We start from the raw sequence: 27,510 nt of genomic DNA, 5'->3' as shown, positions 1-27,510 counted from the left end.
ATAATATACAAATTATTTCGTTTTAGAAATACCGGTTTAGACGAATGGCTATGGTCCATTTTTATCCTCATTTGAAAAGGGCCAGATTGGCGCCCATGCGATGCCACACCACGTGACGTCACAGGGACCTAATTTCTATACGAGAGGATAGGAGTTATACATCGTCTGAGGTTACCAATGAGGCGCAGAGCTCAGGGAAACATGTCTTAATGATGACTTATTAAAACTGGCTAAGGTCGGAAAGTTTTCTTCATTTGATAAGGTATTAATAATCCTTATTTAAGCCAAGCGCTACCAGCCAGCAGGGTACTCAGCTACCCACTAGCAGCCTGCGTCGTATCAGCGCTCAACTCACCTCAAGGTCACCTCACAGGGCGGCAGCGGGAACCAGAAATACGCCACACGGAAAGATTTCCCGGCATTCATACTTACGCGTCGCGTTTTCGCGCGCTTGAAAATTTTCACTTTTCATTTAATCGCGAAAAATAGATATCGTCATTTAAAAATCTAAAAGCGTGAAATACGTACTCCAGGAGTAATAATCTTTCGATTTAGGCAATAAAAAAATAATAGGGAACCACCCTATTGTCTTGATGTCCCTCCCGTGAAAGCAGAATGACGCTCATCTATGCGCAAAATGTGGGTTTTAAAATTAAATATCTCTTTAGTGGATTGCCAAGTCTCCATAAACGTTTTCATTTACTACTTTATGAATTAATGAAACGTCCAACGGTTTAATTGGCAGTACTTTTCCAGGGTATATGTTACCAAAGCGTATCAGTGTTCCACACCATGCGTAACAGAGAAGGTTTTTTTTTCTTTCGATTCCATACTGATATTTTGTGCCAAAATACCTATTCAAAAAAGCCTATAGGTGCAAGTCCTCAACATATTTTATTTTAAATACGGAAATAGTATTGATCGTGTGTGGGTTGCGGGACGTAAAATCCTACACAAAGCGATCGGAGGACGGATTGGAATGCGAGGAATTAGAGGAGGTTATAAAGGACGCATGATGTTGAGATGCGAGGACACTCGAAGGTTGTGTACCTACGTTATCGAAAGGGCAAGGGAATAAAAAAGGGCGGGGCAGGACACCTGGTGAGGGAAGAGAGACGATCGAAGCAAAAAGAAGTATTCTTGAAAATTTTCTCAGCAACCGATGGCCCAGCAGTATTCGTTTCGTTAAGCATATTCTCAAAATTGGAGCATATTTTGACGGTTGCCCTACATTGACGCAGAAATAGGTCATTTATGTTTGTTTCTGTAGTAATTTTTTTGCGGATGATGCCTTGGATTGAATCTAAAAACCTTGGACGAACACTTCTCATCTAGGAGAAAATTAAGAAATAAGTTCAGGGTTATAAGGATTCATTGACCCATTCTTGTAAAAATCATCTAAAATACTTATTTTTCAGATTTTTTCCAAAATTGAAGATGAAAAAATAGTCTAAATTGTTGTTTTTCCGATTTTTCTTGGTAGACATGCAAATGGATTAGAGATACATTGTATCGCGAAGGAACATGAGGACAAATGAAATTTGATTTTTACTATCCATATATACTTGAAAAATGTTGGAAGTACTATTTTGTGTACCCATAATTTGCAACAGAGCTTCAGACAAGTGGCTAATTTTATTAGAGATGACCTTTTATGCCTAATATATCAACCAAAAATGCTCAGCGTATCATCTATAAAAACCGAAGCTTCACAGTACAGTAAAGCCTCAGGTTATATACAAGTTATTATTAACTTATGCCAAGAGAGAATGAGATAAATGTTTTGAAATTTATCGATTTTATTTCCTTATTTATTCGCTTTGAACATCGCTCTCCTTGAAACAAATTCACACGGACTTCCGTCTCCAAATCGAAGTGTAAATTGACCATTTTTCTTCTTCTTCTCCTTCTTACTCTAATCAGCAACCAACCTTTCCCGTCCCCTGCCTTCCTAGGTGCAAATAGAGATATTATTTATGAGTAATTATATGTGAGTGGGTAGAGTGAGTGAGTTATAAGTGATTTCTTTTTCTACCCAGGGTTAGGTACAGAAATTAGGTATACAAAACAAACGTGATAAATTAGATGTTTAGGAGTGCATTAGATTTTCCACTCGATGTCAGCGCAGAGCAGAGACTCACTCGTATCCTATGGCAACCAAATTGTTTTTGTGTATTTCTTCTATCAATTATCTTTCCTTAACTCGGTTGAGAAAAATATCACTTGTATCCCTTGGCTTTTCACCCTCTCATATGTTAACACAGTGAGCAATAAGAAAAAACTTTAGTCAATATTGAGACAACCAAAGTCAATATTACTAAGAAAAATTAAAATAAATTAGCAATTTAAGTAAGCATAGTTAAATTTTATGGAAATGTTGATGAATATCCTAGTTGGTTCATTTATATGCTAGCGATAGCTATAGGTAGCATACTTTTACATTGCAATTATGCCATTAATTTAATTACCATTAGCATTACCTTCATTCCCTATAAAGCTATATATGTCATGATGGTGAAAGTTGAAAAAGGAAATGAGTAAAAACCGAAATCAAGCGTCATCGACGAAATTATTGTTTCAGCCATCTTCCTTGAAAAGGAGTGATCGCAGGAATTAGGGAGGGGTCAAGTGTTACAGCATCCATTTCAATCTTGGTCCACTTTGCAAAACTGAAAATGCTCTTGTTTGCATTTTCGCGAGCGTTCTAGTGTCCATTGAACCTCCCTGACTTTTTGCTATCGACATATTTCTAATCGTAAGTTTGGGCGGTAATAATGAACTTCTGGACCTAGAAAACTTTGACGAAGTGAACGGAAGGGGATTGAATGATTGGAGTTTGTTGCTAGACCCGATCAAAAAGGTTCATAAAGGATTCGACCGCTTTCTAAGTTCCAGCACTGCGTAGCTGATCGTGTCTCAGTTACGCAACTGTGAGGTCAAGTAAACCATGCTATGCAACATTTTTTACGGATTCTTGCTGGTTATTTTCCGAGCGTTCACTGGCAGCTTATTGTGGAATACCCTGGACGACCAAGATACGAAATTAAATCTGGAATATTGGAGACACAAATGACGGAATAATTTCGGTCTCAGAGGTAATAGAATAATAACGATCACGAGGCATTGAACGCTTAATATTTTACTCTGACTTTGAGAATTGATTGGGCAATTCAATATCACACTTTCTAATGAAACAGGCTGTCATTGATCATCGAAGCAATTCTATTCTTGCCTTTTTGTGCTCTTTTCGTACATTTTGGTAAGAAGTTGTCCGGTATAATTTATTGAATTTGGATCGATCATGCATGACTAAAAATAAGTTCTTGAGAAAGAAGTAAATTGAGAAATAATTTCTTGATGAATGTAATTTTATTGATTTCTCTAGGCGAAAATATTCTATCATAGAGGATGCAAAAACTTCGAACTTGAGAGAGAGAATGCAAAAGGAGAGAATATTTAGGAGATTATATAATAATAGGTAGTTCTTGTCCGCTTACACTAATTACTAAACTAACTATTACTAAATAAACACTTACACACACTAAAATGTTACACTAATTCTCATATCATGTTCGTTTCATTTGTTTAAATTTTCCTGACTATTTTGGTGTAGTCTCTGTGCTTACTGAGTAATTAGCCCATTCCAAACAGGAAATTTACTATATTCTTTCTGGGTGAGTAATAACATGACCTCTAAGTGACCTAATAAGTGGCCTCTAATCATTGCATTTCCTAAATTATTTTACTCATACATGCAATGTTATACTCCGTTTTATTTTCGACATTGTATATGCCAATTCTCCGCGAAAACGATTTGGTTTGTTTAGTGTAACCAAAAATATATTTTTTTCTTTGCCGAGTAGCAATCATGTCATCAGAAGTTATTGCGAGCTACATTTAATTATATTGAAATATTCGCAACCATTTCGGTGTCAATAATAAATACTTTTTTTCTTGTATTTGCTTCTCTTTCTGTACTTTATTATTTTCATGAATGTATATTGGCCTTCAAAATGACTAATGGTATTTATTCTATGCGGTTGTCTTAGAGGTCTCAATTTATATATCAGGAACGCTCTCACCAAATTTCCTCTGATGCTCTGTAGCTCTTTCATTACCGCAGCCAAAATAGCCTCTAATTATAGGGCGTATCTTATTTCACCAAGCACCGATTCAAGGAAATACGAAGAACCCACGTAAGAAATGAAAGGAATGTGAAGGCGTATATAATATTGGAATACTTTCTTTGTAGATATGTCAGTGACTTGCAGTAATGTGTGGTTCATTTCTTCTAGTAATTGTTCATACTCGGTGTCTTTGGAAGGATAACTTACTTTGCAGAGCCTAAATCTTAAATGCGTATATATAATTGGGAAATAATGAAAATATGGATTTCGGACTTTTTTTATCCTGTAAATTTAACTTTTGGTGGAACCTTTTGCATAACAGACCGTATTTCGAGGGAGAGAGAATGTTAAGTGAGAGGAAACCATGAATTGAGTTGAGACCGTAGCGAATTTGCAGATCGTACTCGTGCAAACCATTCTTTTGAATAGGTTTGTGTGTTGTTGTGACAGAAAACACTATCTTGTTTACCTCTCTACGCATTATTATTGTCTCATTACAAGGAAGAATTCATCGTAAGATGCGTTTGATTCTGTTTTACTCGTGCAAAGATAATACTCGTGCAAACCATTCTTGTGAATAGGTTATTGTCCTGATTTTACATAAAACAATATCTTGTTTACCTTTCTACGTATTATTGTTGCCACAAGGAAGAATTACTCGTAAGATGCGTTTGATTCTGTCGAAAGCCTGCTTACCACACCAATTTGTCTGCCCATTTCCGTGTCACTATCGATCTGGAGCTGGGCGAGGACAGCTCACGTTGCCAAGCTAGGTGAGGAAGGGTGTTTCCCTAAGCGACAAATGCCATGCACCTATCCGCGATCACCCACGCCGCCGCGCCTTCTGTTCCGGGGAACGCGTGTTCGAGTCCCACGCGTTTTAGAAGGCCTCCCTAGGCGACGGCTATGATTTATTCATCCGAAAGCGTATCCTTCTCCCCGCAAGAGGGCTTTTTGCAGGGACACGGAACGGGCGGTCTCGATGCTCGCGACACGTTGCATCAAAAGACATTCCATGCGGATTATATTGTTCGTTCGCGCTCTCATTTTTTCGTGTTCCATGGGCACCGTGGGCTCGATCGGGCGACAATAGAGGAAGGCGTATGGGGATTAATGCAATGAGTATCTCATAGCGAGGCAACCCCCTGTGAAAAGCCATTTGTCTGCCATTAATAAGCCCATTCATATCATTGGGTCAGTGCGTGGGGTGCCCATGTTTGCGGCCACGCTTAGAAGCAGAATTGCTCCATAGTTCCTGGCGATTTCCATCCTGTGTTACGCATACGAGTTAAGGCCGTCCCTCGTTCTAGGTGGCTTGAGCGCCTTTTAAAAACCTTGTTAACGTGTTCTATTTTATTGTATTCCGTGAGAACTCTGGGTAAAATTCTGTGCTCGAATTAACTTTATATGCAGATTTTCAGTTCAATTTTAACAAGCAGTGTAAACGAGCACGCTATATAGTACGACATAAATCATTTATAGACAACAAAATCTTCTTAATTCTGCATAGTAAGTATCTTGATGACATTGATATACTTTTTATTGAGAATCTTTGCGACAATCACGGTTTATATGAAAGTATTTAATCAAATATTCACAGTGAATGCTTCCGTGAAGTCGTGAAGATGCTAATTTTTGATGGTTTTCATCTCTTTCGTTGACTTCATTCGTTTATAGTTTCGATTGTATTCCAGCCTATGTCCTATATGGTTGATCCGTCTCCTAATTAAGGTTTTCATGAGGCTTCTCTTCCTAGGACTTCCTCATTGCTAACTCAGTGATTTCATTTGATCCTTATCATTCTTCTGTAGCACCACATTTTGAAGGCCTCTATCCTTGCTTTCTCCGCTGCTGTCATTGCCCATTCCTCACTTCCATTTATGAACAGGCTCCAAATGTAGGTTCTGATTGTTTCCTTGCTTCCATATTTAAGTATCCCGCTGTAAGCAGGTTAGTCAATTAAAATAGCAATTATTGGCACGTAATTTAATGAGTATCTATTTTATACCTGAAGCAAAAGTCAAAATATTATTTTATATCTTTGTGATAGCTCTGGTAACTGGCCAGTAATATCCCGGCTGTGAAGTTGTTCAACATTGTGTAGAAAATTGTCGTTGTTTGATACTAGAATTCGAATGCAATATATTTAAAAAAAATATGCTAAGGTTATAGCTTCAGAGGTTTATCTTTAGAGCGTCAGAGGTTTCTTTTTATCTCAAATTAAAATCTTATTCACTTTGTTGTCACTTATGCCATTTAAATGTGATTTTCATGATACTTTATTCAATTTTTCCCGCTTCGTCACCTCAGAACGAGATGTTACAAATTTCAATTTTAATGCTTTCACCACTTTCTTTGAGATTGTGGATATATTATTAGTTTCTACAATAATTAATGAATGCTGAATCGGTGATATGTTGATTTATAACACCCGACTCCCAGAAATTGTAATATCTAGACTCAAGTTTAGCAGTCTACCATTCCAAACCCATCGGGATTGAACAGGATTGGGTCTTGAATTGATATCGCCGGCTTTTGGCTCTTACTGTGCCTTGGCTGTTAGTATACTCAGCTTCAAATCAACATGCAACCTAATCCGATGGACAGGAAAAAAATTCACTGCTTCGAAAGCTAACGATATTAATTGTAGTCCATTGAGTTTGTTGGGAAAATCAATTTCATTAAATAATACCTAATAAAAAGTGAGTTTCATAGAAGGAGTTAATACAGAGCCCTCCATGTGTTTTAATTGCATAGAAACTGTTTAAACATCTAAAAGATAAAATCTTATAGCTCCATTGAGAGATGGAATAATATTTTCGTCAGTTTAGTAAGATTCGGATGTTTGAAGATTGTAATGATGAGGAATATAAAATATGTTAGGGTACAAAGGAAATAGAAGGAAATTCTTAAGTGTGCTTTTTATTTTGATGAAAATACCTTTAAATCCTCAGGCTATGCTTGTACTTTCTTGCGGATAGATGTCAAGGAACAAATAAATGAAGTCTGGAGATTAATTCACGTTGCTTCACGGATGTTAATCGACACATTTCAGCCTGTAATCTGCCGATACAATGCAAACGAGGCCGTGGCGGAAGCCACGTTGTCCTTTCTTGCTTTAAATTTCAAATAAATAGGTTGCGGTCCCAATTCAGTGATCATTGTCAATGAGTTACGAAAATGATGTTTGGGTTTGAATGGAGATCGTTAACCCTGGATTCTCGGAGCACCGAGAACCATTTGGTTTGTAGAAGCAGTTTATCACGCGCAATACTTAACGATGCATTTTAACTAGCTTCAAATATTAAATTAAGAATACATGATTTGTTCAATTCTGTTCAATTAACGCAATTAAGTCGGAACTTAATATTTTAAACAAACATAAGGACTCATTGATTCTTACCAAGGAGCATAAAATCGAGAAATAATATAATTATTGTGCTATCAACATTGAAAGTTTTTATTTTGAATACGCTGGCTGACAATGCCCTGTCATCGGTTTGATAGCATCTCATTGAAATTAATATACGCAGGGCTTAGTCTATACTCTCAGCCTGGTTCTGTTACTTTTTAATGTTAATCTGTAACTTTTAAAGCTCATGATGGAAAAAAGCGAGATAAAAACTACAAAGTAAAAATGTTAACCAGGCGTTTCATTTTCGTCAAATACTTCCAACTTCTCCCCGGAAAACAGACTTCTAAGGAAATTGAAAGCAAAAATTAGGATTCCATCAATTTCAAGGTATAACTTGAACCTTTGGTTAATTAGTAAAAGTAACAACAAAGCCATAAAATATGCCTCAATACTGAACTACTCGTATTTATTACCATTCGTTCGCCCATTCTTAAACAGTGAATAACTTCTCCCAGATCCAGTTCTGAATCAATATACTTAAACTTCACCATGAAGGAACTCCTTCTAAAGAGACACATTAGCGTTGTGCAATGAAAAGTCGTCAATAAGCTTTACGATCAACCTTTCCCTCAACCAATAGATATAAAGTTATGGTTAATATAAAAAAATCTGGTTCGATTTCACTAAAATTTGTAGAAATATAGTCCGATTTCTCAACCGATTGTATCATTCACCCATCGAATAGCCAATATTTCTTTCTTTCACCCCTTCCATCTGATATTCACCCCTATTCTACGAACGTTTTGTAACATCTATTTATATAGAAGAGGATGTCTATTTGTCTGTTCGCTATGCGTTTCCAAACGGTTTGAGACCAAACTCAGTACATAGGTGCATCTCATGCTCACGAACCCCGTACTGTTACTTTCAGTTGCGTCCGACGCATCAATTGCGTCGTTTTCTTATTACCTTATTTTTATATCTTATACTTATATATACCTTAATCTTATGGGAATGAAAAAAAAGGTTTCCCGCTGATAAAGCATTGTGAGTGCAGCAAACATTTCACGATATTTGGTAAGTTTCAAAAGCAAATGCTTACATTTTACATTCAAATGCTAATATGTGTATTTTTTAGGGGATGTTATTTAATAATTTTTCAATCTGTCGATACTGACAATGCCCTTCGTAATATACAAAATTACTTATCGCCTTTAACACTATTTTGAAGAGTGCTTTTCACTTTTAATTTCCGTTTCCCGTCCATATGTGAATATAAAATGACCATATTCCATTGTCATAAAGCTTCAAATATTGCTATTGCTTTGTTTTTAATATGAGGTTTGAAGTCATGGGTGATTTTCACTCTGATATCAAAACTGTCGGTAGAAAAAATAATGCCTTTAACCATCCAAATTGTGATTTCAAGCATCCCGAATGTGGCTGTCTGAAGATTCATTGTCATCGACCATGTATTAATAGTTAGCCTTCAATCCGTCATGAAGACACCCTCGTCATCTTTCCAGCCATGCAAAACGTATTACTTCCGTCCTCAGGTCAGAGCCTTTCATTCACCCATTATTTTAGCTGCCTTACCCACCTTTATTCCATTCTTAATTGGAGGAAGTTATCACAATTTTGACAGGATTCTCTGAAATTGAACCCTTTGTGAGTGTTAGTTGCACTTTGGACCTTATCAATCCAAAGATTGGTGAGTGGCCCTATTGTATTTTCGGTATGGTGATTGGCCCTTAAAATATCACTAAATGCACACAAGTCACTCATACTGACTGTTGAGTAAAGACAGTTAGTCTTACATCGGTGTAAATAGCTTTCGTCATTGTATACAGATCTAATTATGCTTATGACTCATCTAATTACGTTTAATTACTCCTCTGTTGATACTGCTCTCGTATTTTACTGTTTCGTGCACCTACTTTTTGTGAGTCTTCTATGTATTACGATAAATGGTAGAGCTACCCGATTGGTAAAAAAAACTAACCATTTAAAGACTTTGTAACCCTTTTCCATAAAAAAAATTTATAGAGATTAAGTGTAAGGAAGAAAACCTAGGTTCACATCAGAGTTCTATGCAATTGGGAAGAATCGTAATTAATTACAAATGCTTTAGGTTTGTTGAAATATCCCGTGGGTCACTAAGGATTAAATGGCCGGGATGCATTTCATAATGCTCAGAGTAAAGTCTTATCAAGAATGATTTATCTGGTGACCAAGGAAATTCTTGCCTATAAGGATAACCCTTCCATTATCTGTATAGTATGTCTAATGCATACTTTATGTATTATTTTTAGTGACAGGGTTTTCTTTTGGTTTCGATCATAGAGAGAATCGACTATGTGAGTATTTTTACCACGCGCTAAAATACATGCGAGAAGATATTTGCGAGTATAGTGAATGATCCTCGGGTACCCCGTGGGTAATCTCATCCACGTCTGCCGACGTTTCAGGGTACGAAATAGAGGAGATTACCTGGTGGATCAACCAAGAAGCCTTCTCTACCAGGGTACGCCAGGGAAACATCTGAAATATTTTTCATATTTACGAGGACTTAACCTAGTTAATATTGTAAAATTGGTGCAAAAATACACCGATAGAGTGAGTTACACAGAATGTTAAAAACATTTTGTTGCTACTGTTTGCATACTCAGACAAATTTTGAATTTCCCGGGTAGTGTTGTTGTTTTTTAATGGAAATTTTAGATATTTTTAAAACCAGAGTGACCTAAAATACACAATTATTTTCTCACAGACTTTCATGGAATTGCATTATGTGATTACTACCATAATAAAATTGAAAATGAGCATTTAAATTGCATCATTACAACATTAGGTAATTAATTTCCCTTCATTCAATACATTCTGGAACATATGGTGCTTAGCATGGCAGGGGTGCGTTTTACTTATCCGTAACTTTGGGATTCTATAATATCCAGGGACAAATTCTTGAAATATATCGGTTACCTGTTAATTTTTCCTTAGCAACCATGTTATCCCTGTTTAACTGCGGAAGAGCAGAAAACTGGTATCTCGGGAAATTCAACCAGTGGCTCTTGGTTATCTTCTAAAATATGTTATTACAGTGGTTACAGAGCAAACCGTCGCTATCCGTCTATAACATGGGCAAGTAAAAAGGGTTTCACTGGTCATACATGAAGGGTCAAACTGGGAGGCGTTTCGAAACTCAGATTTTATACCAAATTGTGTCCGTTAACATGGACTCTGTGGAAAGAGAAAAAATGAGGAATTAAGTCGAAATAAGCAGAGAGAGAAAGGAACAAGGAACTGCTGGACCAGGGTCCTTCAACCTATTTTAATTCGCGGGTCACAAATTGATTCCACATCATCCTGAGGGCCAAAATGCTCCACGTCAATTTACCATCACATCCATAAAATAAAAAAAAAACCTTTTAATTCAAAGTTCAATTTTATTTATTGGTAAAAACGTTCAATAAATCAATGAGATTTTTGATATTGTTTATTTTTGGACGAGTTTGTCGATATTTGGTTTTATTTTTGTAGTTGCGAAAAATATTTTCTTTAGCCTCTCTAGAAGCCGCAAGAAGATCAGCGGCGGGCGACATGTGGCCCGGGGGCCACGGGTTAAAGAGTCTTGTGATAAACATAGTGAACAAGGAGAGGAAACTAGTAGGGGAGATTCAGAGGGTTTTGATGGATTGACTACTATGCGAAGGAAGGATGCTGAAAACAGTGTTGCAGGGAATAATGTAAGTTGACCGGGGTAACTCACCTTAACTCTTTCTAACCCTACATCTAAGAGCTACTTCTGGAAGAAATCAAATTTCACGATTTTTCATTTTGAAAACTTGAAACTTTTGAACTCAATCATAATAGAAGGGATTACACTACCAAATATTATGCTTCATTTATAAAGCAATGGGTGTAAGAAAGCCTCTCACCAAATTTTACCATTGAGCGCTGAATAATTTCGCCCCTAGAAGAGTTTGAAGTTTCAACTTGAATTCCGCGCCAAAAACGTATTTCTCGGGCGACGCCATGTTGATGACGTGTGAACCTCATGATGTCTGCATTGCTTGCATAAGGAGTGCATTATCGTAGGCGTTATTTCGAGTATAAATAAATGGTAGATGGAACGGAGATTTTTAAATGAGTGGGAGGAAACCTTACGTGTACTGCTGTGTGCCTAATGTGAATCTACCTCTCGATAAACACAAGAAAAGTATTTTTTTTTGTTGTGCCAAACGACCCAGACCGAGGAAGGTGGTGGTACGACGCTGCACGGAGACAGCGTATTCCTTCAGAGATGGGCTGTTATAGAATTTGTGAGGGCCATTTTAATGTAAGTCTCTTCTGCTTCTCAATGGGATTTAGTTTCCATTACTCCTTTTGTTGTCTTTGGCCACACATCGCAAAAGTTCGTATGTGCTTAAATACATACGCGCTCAACGGGAAATCTTACTTTTTAATTGCAAATATATCATTATGTTTCAATTAATGTTGAATTTAATGATTATTTCGTGTGCATTTACTACATATTTGCCCCGGTTTTCACTCTTTGTTTCTATCTTGCGCATTAAAAGCCAATTACTGTAACGGAAAGGGTCTTCGGCGCTCACCTGGTGATGTGTCAAATAGTTCAAAGTAATGCATCATAATCACAAATTTGTACTCCAGGAAATACTACGATATCGTATTATTCAAAACAAGCAGAAATAAGCAAATTTGAGTTACGGAGCCACCAGGTTTATAAATAGAAGCACAAAAAGTAAATGATAACTTTTCTTTCTTTTTTAACTTTTCTAATCTTTCAGCAAAACAGGGAAACCAAAGGCAAATGCGTACTGAATGAAAAACAGCAAATAGTTTGAACTACCATCAATCGAAAAAGAAGTGTCAAATTATACAATTTAATGTGTGGCTCCTCTCGCTAGACTTCAAACTGTGCGTTAATGCCGACGTCATGGTTTTGGCCACCATTTTTTTTCTTAGTTTAAAAAAATTGCATTAGCTTCATTGAAAGCGTATTAGCAATGACAGCGAAATTACGAACAAAAAAACTGTAAATGAGAAAGATAACGAGAGAAAAGGCTGAAAAAATTATGAAAGACAGTCCCGATTCCTCAACCCTTACTAGCACAGCTCAAATCAATGGCCAATTGGCCGCCTCGGTAACATAAAATTACTCAAAAAATAAGTATTATAAAAAGTAAGGGTGAAAACCGGTTCAGGTATGCAGTAAATGCATACGAAATAATCATTACATCCTGCAGAAATAGAAGCGGAATGATACATTTGCAGTATAAAATAATTTATCCCTTTGAGTGCATATATATATTCACTCATAAGCGGAATGTTAGTGGAGCTCAGCAGAAAACTACAAAAGAAGTATAGGATACTACATTTTCTTTAGAATCATAAGTGGTGCCACAAACTTTGCCCTAAAACTTTTGAAAGTGACTGTACGTGTAACTCAGATGAAAATATAAGGGAACTATCGGATATTTTCACGTAAAAATCCCCATCTCTGAGTTCCTCTATCATTTTGATGACAACTGCTTACCATTTTATAGTACGAAACTGACTTGAAGAATTATCAGGAGCACAGTTGACCAAAGGACTCGAGTCGAGGAAAGGTCGTGGACTCTGCTTTAAAAATGCTGTTCCAACGAAATTTGAGTGCTAATCCTAAAAGAAACGGAGAGAACACCGAACTTCCTCACCTCAGAGAGCAAGAAAACAGCTATAACTATTAGCCCGGTCAAATTAGCCCAAAAAATAGGGGTACCCTTGCATAAATTGCCATCAAGTTGAAAATATACATGAACCTCAAGGATACCACTCTAATGAAATCCTGAAAAGTCCCCATCGATCCCGTGTGTGCAAAAAATTTTATTCAAGGTCAAAGGTCACAAAAATGAGTTTTTTGCATTTTTTGGCCAAACGGTTAGTTTTATGATAAACATTGTTCAGACCAAAATTGTAGATCAAAAAATTATCTACAAAATTGTTATTACTATTTTTTCTCTTAGATTTACCGTTTCTGAGAAAAAGCCTTTTAAATAATAGTTAACAATGTTCCAATAATGTTCGGAGAACGCAACAATATAGTCAAGCATATTACGGAGAATACAGCTCCAGCCTACATTCGAAATGCTTTTTCTTTGGTTAATGGGTTTACCTTAAGAAAAATGGTGACTAGTCGACACGGAGCGACGAGCCAAAACTCCGTGAAAGCACAGGTAAGAAGCGAAGTATTGCGAGACCTAGAAATTAAATTATTATTATTGTTAAAGTATTCTCCCGATTAAGGTAGATTTGCATTGAGCTTCTGGAAAAATTCAGGAAATCTCCCCTCCTCTCATGGATTTAATTCTTCAATTTGAAAGATTCTCTACTCCCTTTCATTCTATCTATAAATCCTATTCTCTTCCCACCTCTCCCTTGTTTACCCAGCGTTCTAACCTCAATCACTGTTTTCAACATCCCCTCCGTACTAAGTACTCGTCTCTTTCTACCTTCTGTCTCCTCCGGATCTCATCAAGAAGCTGCCTCTCTTCACCCACCATGTCCACCACTTCTTCGTTCCTTCTTCTTTCCGTCTAATTCACCTTCTCCGTTCTTCTCCACACCTTCATCGATTTAAGTAGCTAAATTAAAAATATAAGATACCTAGGTATAAAAGTAACGATTTTTCCAAAAGCAATTTAAAATGTAGTAAATGGTAAAATATAAAATTTTCATCACTCAAGGAATCAATCGTATGTTTTGAGTAGCGTGATAATCCTTAATCACTTATCAGGGTCTACGCTAATTTCTGATAAACCTTATCAGCACCCTCGCTTTATCCATCGATGAAATCATATACTTTCCTTTTTAAGTGCATTTTTACTGCTATTGGAAAAAGCATGCTTTTTTCCTTTATTTTTATTTTATAGTTTTTAGTGGTGTATCATGTAGCCAATTAATCCTTAATTACACGCTAAGCGGCAATTTTGCAGCATTTGTCGAAAATTCGAAATAGCGCGTTGACTGCGTATTAATCACTATTGGCACAGTTTGGTATTCTATTTCTGTACTTTTTCCTCGACCAAAAGGAAATTTTCACGTTAATATGCTATATTTTTGTTCATAAATGAGAGAGAAAAATATTTAAAGTACTTTTAATTGCTAGAAGTTATCGAAATGCGTTCAAATACCCAATAATGAAATGTATATTTTGGAAAACCAAAAATATTTACGTGCGGCTAAAGCTCCGCAAGCGTGCCCTGGCGCTATCGTCGCGGACCCGTGTAGCTAAAGGTTAAACCAGAGCTGTTAAAGAAATTTCTTCCAAAAAATGGATGGAATGCACAGTGAGTATACCATTTTCGCCCTTTCCTTCAATTTCCAAATGATGATCTCGTTGAACTACGGACCGAGGAACTTGTGGAGATCTCCCTGCGATGTTAGAGCATCGCGTACCTGCCGGCGAATCATCAGCGGGAATGCGATCCGGCGCGGCGGCGCGCATATTCATCTGAAACAGTGTCGGGGAGATTCGGAGAGTAAGAGAGAGAGAGTGAGAGAGAGAAAGGGGGAGCAGACAGTGAGGAATAAAAAAAATTGTGCTAGGCGCGGGTTTGCACCCCGGTCAAGGGCCGCGGAGTCTCCAGGATGAGTGACCAACCGGATTGCGACTCGATCAGTCTGTGAAAGAGGGGTATGAGGTAGGGTGGTGATGCGGGCGGGAATATGTCTGGCAAACGAGAGGTGAAAACCCTTGCGGTTCTCCCTAGCATATTCATTGCAGATCAGACGTTTACGCGCCATACCTAATATGAATGAATGAAATTATTAATTTTTCTGGTGCTATTTCCATTGATATCAAAATGATATACATTTTTGAGGAATATAAACATAAAATAATAACAGCTTTGCTATCCGCAACAGGATCCCAGATTAAAATCCCAGGCGAAACCTTTAGATTGACAAAAAATATCTTGAATATGTTTGATGGCAAGCGGAAAGGTACTGGGACCCTGATCTGATCGCAGAAATTCAAACTCATGTGGCTTAGTATGTGGGTTTGGCCCCACCCTCTACTATCCAAAAGATTTTGTTGAACTTACACAGTGAAATATTAAATATAAATTAATGACAATTTTCAGAGTCAAAAATCTGACGGTTAAGTATTTTGGTAACCTTTTAACAAATTCATATGCATATATTATTTGGTTAAAAATGGAAGAGCTGTTCTTAAATACTATTTTTAACTATTCGAGAACAAGTAATACAAGCAGTTACTATAATATGCTAAATAATAACATTTAGTCGACAGAAATTAAAATATTTCAATATTACATCTTAAAAATAGCAACAGAAGAACAATATAGCATGTAATATGGAAAGAATCGTTCGTTAAAAATTTCAGTTAACCGATTCGGGTAATTTAATTAATAACCAAATAATCAAATCGTTACACTTATTACTCATTCCCACTATGAATGCCTGTAATGAATATAATAGATTTACCTCTCTCATTTGTAATTAAGCTTATTAACTCTTATTTTATGCACAAATAGACAGTGAAGACCAGACATTTATTCGCGATGACCTGAAAAGAATCATTAATTAAAATCTTTTTACTCTTTCAATACCCTATCAGATGCATTCATTGCTAGTATGATGGTTTTTTGAGGTTTATAAATATTAAGTTCACTGATCACACTGACTCGGCTTATCAACCTCCCAAGTTAAGTATCCTTATTTACTTGACGTATGAAGAATATTTTATCATAATCCATGAATCCTACTACCATCCTCTTCATTACCCGTTTACCCAAAATCCTTCTTTATAACGCTGTTTTCAGCATTCCCTCTCTGCTATCAACTGCCCAAATCTCCGTAGTCTTCTCTTTAACCGCTTTCTTTCCTTTTTATTATCTTAATAGTTCTGCCATTCGTTTCTTTTCTTCTCTGTTCATCTCAGATTTCTCACTCTCATCCATACCTACATCTTGAACGCTTCAAATCAATGCAATCGTTCTTCCTGAGTTTTATTGATTCCTTAGTGCGTCACGCTCCAGATCAGACGCTTGGGTAGCATTATCTTTTTAGTCTTATTCAACGGTCCTAACATCAGCACATTTCTGTTCTTGTAGACCACGTTTGCTATATTTTTAAAGTTATATTTGTCTTTTTGTACGCATGCCTTTAATGTTCTCCCCAAATAGTTTGATCGTTGAACCTGCTCATTTATGATTCAATTTCCCTAGGAAATGACCTAGGAAATGAAAGTAATTTCTCGTTTTTTGATCTGCTGCTTACTTTTTGAATAATCAGTCATGAAACATCGAAGTTATCCCTCCTGAAGGCTTCCAAAAAACATTGGCACTTCGTAACTTTCCCATACCCTCGCTATGCAGCGAGCGAGTTTGGTTTATGGATACAGGATTTTGGAAGGTCACTCGGGAATTCCACCGGGTCAGGTTCTCCAACTCCATCTCGGGCGACGTTTCGATGCGCGAGTTGTCCATCTTCATCAGGGCATGTCGAATCTTGGAAATCGTCCTCCTTATATACGGATGACGGCGGTTTCAACCAGGGCAGGATACCACCGTCATCCGTACATAAGCGCGTCGGACGAGATAGAGTCGGAGAACTCGGTGGAATTCCCGAGTGACCTTCTACGCCGGGAAAGCCTACGTTCATTCGATACAGGATATGTTAAGGTCGCAGTCATTCCCGGAAGATGGCAACTTCAGTGATTTTTCTCAAATATTTTCATGTTTGTGTTCTAGATTTATCTATAGCATTTTTATTGAAAGCGTATTTTTTATCTTTCTTCCAAATTTCTAAGTTCAAATCTATTTTTTTTTACAGTGAATGACCTCACTGTCGGAATTTATGCGTCGAAGAGTTTGGACTTGATGCTAGCACACACAATGCTTCAGAGCCAACATTAATTTGGATAGCAGTAGGCTCAAAGCCACATGCAACTGGCAGTAACAAGAATATGCCAAAGGTATTAAAGTAAAATGTAGCAACTTCGGAAAAAAATTCTGTTACGTCATTTTTTTATATCAACACGCTGCGTTATAAATTTAGTCTTATTATATGAATTTTTTACTGTGTCATTAATCCTGATTTTTTATTCAATAGTTTATTTGCTGCATGATTTTTAATATGATCTATTAACAACTACAAAGCCGATATAACGGCCCGTGGGACTAGGAGGGTTAGTTTGAAATGTCCTCTAAATACCACTTTGACAGTGTTCGGATTGTCATTGAAAACTATCAACCACGGTCTGGTTTTGAACCAAGATCCTCGAAGTCACGGGCTTATAAATATGTAACATTTAGGTTGGGGAGCCAGTTTCTTTCGTTAGGACACCTTGCAAATCCAGGTTTTATTTATTTATTTTCATTCCACCAAAAGCAGCTCGTGTTGACCTTTACATCGGCGCTTTTCAACATTTTTTAACAAATACACGTTCACGAACAACCATGCCCTTAATAGCGGAAACCTACCCAGGCGGGACTCGAACCCGCGACCTCTTGTTCTGCAGGCGAGGACTTTACTCCGCCGCCACCGAGGCCAGCAAGAACTACTTTTTTATGTTGCAAGCCCAAAAGAACTTGAATCTGGAACCCTTCGATCATCAGCACAGAATTTCCATCCTAACTACTCTTTAAATAGATAGATATAGCCTAATTTTCAAATAAAATAAATTGGCAAATTAATATTTTGGACCTTCACTGGTTCACATCGCTGGTCGGTGTGGTGAGAAGGCCGTGCGCCGCGGCGATGAGGATGGAAGGCGAACTGAATTTATTGGTTGAGACAAGGAGGGGCCTTGTGGAGGGGAGGCGAGTTCAAAAGACTCCGGGGCCCTGTGTTTGGCGGAGAGGCGATTTGCCAGAGACGAGTCAATGCCCCACTCCCTCCAAACCGCTCCCTCTCCCGCGCCTCCCATGCCTCTGGTGTGCCTGTGCATTTGTTGCCAAACGAATTGAGGCAAAGGACCGGGCACTGCTCCCGGAGTCCCCTACCCTTCCCCCCCTTCCCACCTCCCACGCCCCCTGTTACTACGTACTAGCTGAAGGAAATATCACACATGCTCGACTGCGTCGATTATTCGATAGCTTTATTGATTTGAATTCGATAGATTCGGTTTTCACCAGGTGGAAATTCATGCTGAAATAAGATAATTAACCTTTGTAAATTTTCACAGAATTTTTTATTGGTGCGACGCGTTTCAATGCAAGGGCGTCATTCTCGTGCATTGGAGCGTAGAAACGCATCGTACTAATGAAAATTTCTGTGGACAAATGTTGTTCATCTTCATTCAGATTTATTGATTTTTTATCATCTTAGTTCGCGAATCTCTACTACGCAGGGAGGGAATATATGGGATGATAAGTAATACTGGCATAGCATTGATGAAAATGGCGTGGTTTTCTAGTATTTTAAATACTACTACTGGAGGTCGCTGATGTATGCAGGTCCATATTTTCTCGTTAAAGTCACGAAGAAGCTGTTTGTCAACAAGGACTATGTATTTGTTTGGCATCTAAAAATATGTATGTCCAACTATAATATTTCATGGTAATTGATTCAATAATTTTGCCAATTCTATTTTTAAAGTTACTTTTTTTTAAATATAATCTTTTATTTTGTGTTAGAATTTATTTAAATCGTGTGTGTGTCGTATAAACATATTCATCGCATCGTGGAAATAATAAAAAAATTCAGATATCTACTTAAAAGGCCTAAAATTTTCTGGGAATAGTATATTCGTTCCATGACTGGAAGCTGTACAAAGACCCGCCTATGCGTTCCAACATTCAAAAAAGGTTTGTTGAGCCCGTTATTGTAAATTAGAAAAAAATATTTTGAAGTGGAGGCGGAGACTCTCATATTACACAAGGAAAAACGTCTTTGAATTCAAAATAAATATAAACAAGCTTCCTGTCACCAATACGTTCTCTCTGGTGTCCAACCAGGCATGATTTTAGCTATTTCTGACGCGAAAATGACTACCATTTCCATCGTCATCATGCCTCATGTCGGGCCTTCCTCGTCGTTTTATGTACTCCCTTCGTATTAAGTTTCACTTGATTAGCTATCTTCTTACCTCCTTCTCATTTTTCCCCTTATTTATTTGAAAGTCGATATCCAAGTCAGGGTTAAATTGAACCTAGTGCTCCCGAGAATTGAGCGTCATGCTCTATAAAACAGTCCTCACGTAAACCAGTTAATAGTCCAAATAATATATTTCAACTGTTGTGCACACTACACATTTGAGAAATGAATGAAAATTTTATAATGAAAACTAAATTCTCTCAATGTCCTTATTAATCTTTTCTTGATGCTAAACCACCAGCAGTTTTTCCGTTAGTTGAAATGGGAAATGGAGACATTTTTGGAAGATCATAATGACCAAAATTGGACTTATTTAACATAATATGTTGTTTTATTTATAGACAATTATTTAGGCCACTTTAAATCGGAGGGTGATATTTCATTGAAAGGCATACTCTTTGAGTTTTTTTTAATCCAAAACAGCTTTTTTCCCCTAATTTTCCCCATAGAAATTGCATTGATGAAATATTATTGTGAAAATAATTGTAAGTTGTCCTACAATACTTGATTGAGTTTAACCATTGGTGTAGTATTATGATGCTCCTCCAAAAAATTGTATTAAACCTAACCAGTTTTATTCTGATTTACAGTCATTATCTGGCAATCATTACTGTTCTTTATAACTTCAAAAGATTTTAAAATTTTCTTGATTTGATAATATTTTTGCGGTATTGGTCAAAGTATTATGTTTTAAGTGGAAGGCAGTAGTGTGTAAATTATAGTGATAATGAGTACCCGTTCATTAATGAAGATTAGGTCTAAACTTTTTCCACCCAAGTTGTATTCCCAACCGTGCTAATTGCACCGATCACGGTTGAATTATCCACCCTACTATGCTGCCTCAATTCTTAGGTAAAATGAAACACCAGTCATCAAAATTATATCTTGAAAGACAAAAATCTTAGCTCCTTACCAATAGTCAAGAGTCACTTTCTATCGTCAAAAATTCAATAGCATTTATTTCATTTTAAACAGATTACAAATTTTCCCAAATTACAAATTCCGTGAGCTTACGCCTAAAACCGTAGTTCGAGAGTTATTGGAAATGTCGTGACCTCTCTACAATGGCATCGTCCTGATCCATGTTTTGATGCATCCCATGCATTGTCTACGAAGACTTGGATCCCTTCCGCTGATGTTTCCATATGAATGGGTGGCTAATTACGATTGTTTCTGAACAATCACCAATTCGTCCTTCATCAGTTCATTCATGATGAACTTTGTTCATATCCCCCAACAACCAGCCTTGAGAATAAGAGAAAGGAGTTCTGGCGCCTTGTGTTTCCCAGAAAAGCAAAAGAATGAGAATCTCTTGATATGAGTAATGAGAATCTTCTTAAAACAATTCTCTTTCCGATTCCGGATTCTTCCCTGAACCCATAGCTGTAGATCCGCTTTAGAAAGCACTAGTTAGGGGCTCTTGTGTACTCTAGGGTTTATTGGTTGGATAACTATAACTGATACCGATAATGATGAGTAATAGTTATCAACCAAGAAGTCTTAAATTGGAATAACACAAAGTTAAAAATTAAATAGTGATTTTTGCTAGTGCGCCATTTCAAATAAATCCACATCTTTATTTCAAGACATAGTGATGGGAAAATGACAGAACAAGTGACGGATAAAACGTCGTGAGATAAATTTACGCATTAGTTCAGCTATTTGACATTATCAGGTTAAATATATTTATCTCACAGCTTCATCCAATACCAAGAACAATTACTTTGCAACGACACGATGTATTCGTTCTCAAGTTATATTTTTATTAGAGTCTCAATCTGTTGTTAAAATATGGCACCAGTCTTCGTCAGCACCTGTAACTACTCCTGCAATTTGAGACAGTATATTTTATTTTTTTAATGAACCACCATTGACCAAACAATTCTTTAATGATTTATATATTTATTTCATTCATTAAAATATTTATTTTGTTATTGTTTTACAACTTGTTGAATAAAAATGCGGAAAATAAAAATCGATAAATAGTACCACGTTATAATCAAATTATTCATTGTTAATTAAGCTACATTAGCTACCTTATTTATATTAATTGTGCGTCAAATTACTTTTACAATATAACGGGATATAAAAGATGTAAACATGAATTCAATTGATTCGGCTTTAACTTTGTGAAAATCCATGTTGAAATGAAAATGTACAACCTTGGTAACTTTTCACAGGAAAATTTATTCGTACGACGCGTTTCGACGCTGAGGTGTCATTATCAAGTACACTCTTTGTAGTATCTACAATCCAATATATACCCAAATTCTGGCAGGGGTGGAGGGAGAGGGTTATACAAAGAGTGTACTTGATAATGACGCCTCAGCGTCGAAACGCGTCGTACGAATAAATTTTCCTGTGAAAAGTTACCAAGGTTGTACGTTTTCATTTCAGTTGTAAACATATTGTGATATGAATTAATCTTCTGGACAACTGTGCAACTGAGCTTGTTTGTTAAATATATTTTCGACTGTATACATTTTATGTAGGACAATAATAATTGCTGGTAGGTAAAAGAGGTTGTGTGTGGATGTCGCCGGTATAGCGAGAAGGCCAGTGAACGCATCGTTTATTTCTTAGAGTACGTTTTCTATTCTTGGTCTGAGTAATTGAGATGAGTGGAGTGTGAGAGCAGGGGAGTATATTTCGAGAAAAATGACTAATGGAAACAGCCGCTTGGCTGAGAGCCCCAAGACCGGCCGACGATCGTGATTCGATGTGTTGACAAAACAGTTGTTCTCTTTCCTCCAAGGCCAGTGAGATGAGTCGACACAAATCATTCGTTAACTGGGGCGCCACTGTGCCTCGCAATCGGAAAGGAGACACTTTACAATATCGTACCGCAAACTCTCTTTCTCCATGCTCAATATTACTTGATAAGTGACCTGTTTCAAAGAGGGCCTCCTATGACTGCTTTTTAAGGAAAACATTACTTGTAATGAAAACCCGGCAGTACTTCTCCTGCTTTTGCTTATTTTTTACCTTAGCATGTAGGTATCACCTGTAAAAATTCATCACCTGTACTATCAAGGATTTTAATTAGTTAAAGACGAATGTCATTGCGTTTAATTGTCATATACTATATATTTGTTGTCACAATCAATATTTATTGTTACAATTACTAGTTATCAAGAAAAAAAATGATTTATATCACTGTGGAAAAAATATGTGATCTGATGAATACATGATCTAATACAAATAACTTAATTCACTCAGCCACCCTAACACATTTTTTAATGTAGACCTCTCTCTGAATTCTTTTGAGGGGCGTAGTGGGAAGTATATTCGGAATAGATTTTATCTTCATGAAGAAATCAATAAATCAATATGCCTTTAATGGTAATTGGAGAGACGGAGTTGAAGATATTGATATTCAATTTATATTTTTTTTATTTAAATATATGAATATACTTTCTTATATGTACTTTTGCAAAGATGTATTGATAGTGCTGTTTAAAAATACTATTTTCAAATAGAACGGCCCTCTAAGGTAAAATCCCCCTATTAGCCTACTCAGAATGCAGATTATTCGTTGAAAAGGAATAGACTGTTGTGCCATTTTTATATAGTTTTTATAATGATACTCGTGATACCACACATCTCAAGTCAAAATTATCAAAATGACTTGTACGCAGATTTTATAGACTACATTTTTTACTCATGCGTAAGACACGCCATTATAATCCATCACGGTCCTCGGATGTTATTTATAATTTCTAAAAAAATATTTGGTATGGAGTGTCCAATTTTTTTAGCACTAATGGGTATTAAACTATCTAATTTAAAATTTTATTCTTTACTTCTATTGTGTTGAATCCTGTTTTAAATTTTTTTCGTGCCTATAATCCGGTGACGTTATCGCAAGATTTTAAGAAGCATAAACTACACAGGTAACACATTTCTCACGCTTTTGGTGAGGCATAATAGATGAACCATTTTCTCTTAGAAGTATTTCCTTCCCTCAACCTCCTCTCCAACTTCCTTAACTGTCTCTTAGACTGTCTTTTAGGAGCCATAAGTTGTACCTGATATTGCAACACATAATCGGGTGTTTGCTTAGGGCTTAAAATGAACATTTTCATCATTTTTTTATGCTCGAGCATAATTAGATGCTTGTTTTTCATAGCTCACTTTCTATTTTTTAAATGCTATTCTGATGACTTTGATATTTTTATAGTGCCATTTAAGGCCCTACTATCGGGCTTACAAACATTCATATAATTCGGCAGGAGTCCTTTGTACTGAAATATTATTACAATTGGTTAGTATATTATCATTTAGAGGCACAAGACCACTTTCTTACTGTAACTATATTATCAAAGAATTAAAAGGGGTGTTAGCTACATAATTGCTCGAATATACATAAATTTCCAGGGGTGAGTGTAATCATCGATCTTAGTGGAAGGACTCGTATTAAAAAAATATTTTTAAAACAATTAGGGAGGTGGACGAAGTCCCTTTTTTGTGCTCTTGAAATTATTTCATTTTATTTAGATTTTCCTAACTGGTAAATCTCATATTGAAGAATTAAAATTAAAATAAAATATAATGATCATAGATTAATGATAAATAATAGTGTCAATTGAAATTATTCGCATCAATGAATTTCGACTAGATATTTTCGGTAATTGCAGCTGGAAAGAAAAAATTCTCATTCGGTGCAAGGCTCTAGTGTTTTTTTTTTTTTTTTTTTACAAGTAGGGTTCTCAAATTTTTCTGAAGCAAGATTAATCCTACTCCTTCTTAGCGCATAAGCTGACGCAAACGTAGAGTTTATATAAAGCTGAATCAACTCACCAAAATTTTAATTTGATTGACAATGATTATGTATGTTTTTCTTACATGCGGTTTTTTAATCTACCCCATCTTATTCCCCTATATATCGGTGTCTTATACTTAAATTTTATGTTGCAGCATTATCTATATGGCTACCCCAATGCTGTCAAAAATAGTTTATGTATATAATTTAATCCTATTTTAAGTTAAATTTTCCTTCTCAAAATTCAACCTGTCGTTATGTTCTATGCAAGAAATTTTCTGTATAAAGTTCGAGTAGTAATTGAGACGCTAAGGACTCAGGTGCTAAAGAAGTACTGTCATTATTACGTGTTAAACAATGATTTTTTTGGTAAGCATTTTATTTCTTTTTAATAAATTCACGGGAACTTTGAAATTGTGCATGTTTACACATAATATTATCATTAAATTGTTTTGATTTTAATAGCACCCAAAAACAGGCTCATGTTCTTGCTCTTCTTGGGCATGTTTTGGAGTGAAAAAATTATCTATTGTTAATTATACGCTTTTTTAGGCCAAACTTTTCTCAAGCACATGCATATTCTGCTAATCTGAATCTCTTTAAAATATTAGAGCAGTAAGATAAGAAACAAAAAAGTAATAAATAGGTATACAAAGATAAAAAAAGTGTTAAAATCGTCTTATTATCATATTTTCCCTACTTTTATCCCATCGCCAATTAATCATTTTTTCTCATTTACTGCTATATTTATTTTTCTCAATAGCGACCGTCTATATCATTCTTTAAGGCTGCAAACCTAAGGAGGGGTAAGAATAATATAATTTTGTCTCCCAGAAGTGCTTTTTTCATTACACCCCAATCCTATCGTTTTTTCTTCCCTTCCGGTTGCTGAAAGATGAAGGGAAGCCTCCTGATTTTTAGAGAATGAGAATGTTGGAGTCAGAGAAGGAATAGAGGCTCAGCCTAATTTAAGGGCACCCGTAAAACCTAGAGAGACCTTGGGAATCCAGGGATTTTGCGGGGAAGTCTTAAAAATTGGCGAAGTTGTCCATGGTGTGGTCCCACAGGGCGGGGTGGGAAAGGGCCGATAGTGTGAGATGGTGGGATGAGAAAATACTGGAGTGGTGTGAGGGGTTTTCGTGTTGATGGGATGGGGTATGGTGCAGGATCATAAAAGGGATCTTTCAGGGGTAACCGAGGAGCTGGGAGAACACTGGCACTCCATTGTTCCCTTGCCAATTCCTACCTGGCACTTCTTTAAGCCCACTGGTTTTAGGGACGTGTTCTACGCCTCATCTCGACTTCTACGATCCCATGAACCGCACTATAGTCCCACATTCCCTCCTCCTCCCCTTAAAACCAAAAACGTGCCTCACCAGAGCAGACTTATTTTTCACTTTTCCCGCAGGGTTATTGCTCCGTCAGTCCAGGGTAAAAAAAGGCCCATGCGAAAAAAAAGTCGGCAAGGGTCGCCATAACTTGGCGCGGATTTAATTGGCAGTAAAGTTGGTTTCGTATGCTCTCTGCGCAAAGGTTCCGAAAATAGACGCGTTATTTCTTCGTGAGTTGGGGACAACATCTTTGCCTGTGTGCGGCAATGAGTAATGGGTTCATCTGCCTCCTCTCGTCGTCTACAACCTGCTCTTTAAATTTCCGTCGTATGGTATCTTATGGAGATAGGGGCACGTTCTCATACATAGATACATACATATAAAATATATATGTGCACTACTTCATTCACACGACGCTTTAAGCGCAAATATACAAATAATTTCATAGAGTAGTTATTAGGAAAGAAAGGGATAGGAACATTTCATGGAAAAAGGACTAAGAAAACGGTGCTGTGGTAGATGGAAAAAGCCAGAAATCAGAGGGTAAAAATGCGGCCTGACTAGAACTCGAACCCAGAACCTCGCGGTTGCCGGGCTGGGTGCTCCACCAGTTGCGCTACCAGGGCGCTTAGGTTTACCATGATTTCGGCGGGGTTTATGCTCAGAAAACTTCCACATTGTTAGCTCACAAGCGATTGAAGGTACAGATATGTTATATGTACAATCGCATTTAAGATGGTCGTGTTGTAAAGATAGCAAAAATTTATGCATGAAAGAACAGAGTTTACTTCTGTGAAACCCTCATCCTGATCGGTTCCATCTTTCAGTCGTAATGATGTGGAAGGTCATGATGAATAAGTAAAACTATTTACATCAATATCCACTTGAAATGGACTGGTCCTAAACAAATTATTTATACCACATATTTAATGGTACGTTTTCGCACCTTTGGCGGGATGTGAGTACCGGTTAGCATACCTTTAAAAACCATAATCTTTTTCTTTAATAAACATTCATACAATAGTAATGCCCTTTTAATTATGAAAATTATGAAATTTTTTAGATGTAAGGGCGCATTACATTTTAGACAAACATATGCAGTGTGGCTTTTACATTACATGCGCCTTCTCCTTGATACATTTTTTGGTACTTCTCGGTAGTATGACCAACATTATCTTTTTTAATGTCTGCTGGTAAAGAATTTCGAGGTGGTCTGCCTTTTTAGGATAATATAAGTAACTAACGTCTTGTATCAATTCTAAATTTTCAATTGGAATTTCTTATTCACGACTGCCTTTTATCGTTTACTGCTGCTTACGTCGTTTCATCCCAGTGGCACGGCTTTCTCCCTGCACTAGCTCTTTTGCTAGGAACCTCTTGTACTCTGTGTCAACACATCACCGCTGTATTTGAAGCTCTTCTAAAATTGATGTTTGCAACATAGATTTTGCGAAAGTCTTCGACTGTGAAATCACACACTCCTAATCCACGAACTCTCTAATCGGTATAATATTCACGGTGCTCCCATATCTATCCTTTCAAATTTCCTCTCTGACTGCACTCAAGGCGTTTTTATTGGGGTCTTCTCAAAGCATTCCCATCCTTTCAGGTGTCTCATAAGGAAGTGTTCTCGGACCTTTTATCTATTCCCTTTTAAATGAAGACGTACTTAGCGCTCAGTGCACTTACCAGCTTTGCGCTCTTTAAACTCATGTGGAATTTCGATATTTGCATGAGACTGCAAAATAATAAAAATAATTGATGTAAACACAAAAGGCTCTCAGTGGATTCAATTTACCCTCCATTCCC

Source organism: Ischnura elegans, chromosome 2 (genome assembly GCF_921293095.1).
Source record: "Ischnura elegans chromosome 2, ioIscEleg1.1, whole genome shotgun sequence".
Lineage (NCBI taxonomy): Eukaryota > Metazoa > Arthropoda > Insecta > Odonata > Coenagrionidae > Ischnura > Ischnura elegans.
The sequence above is the reverse complement of the archived record's forward strand: the minus strand, read 5'-3'. Positions refer to the sequence as shown.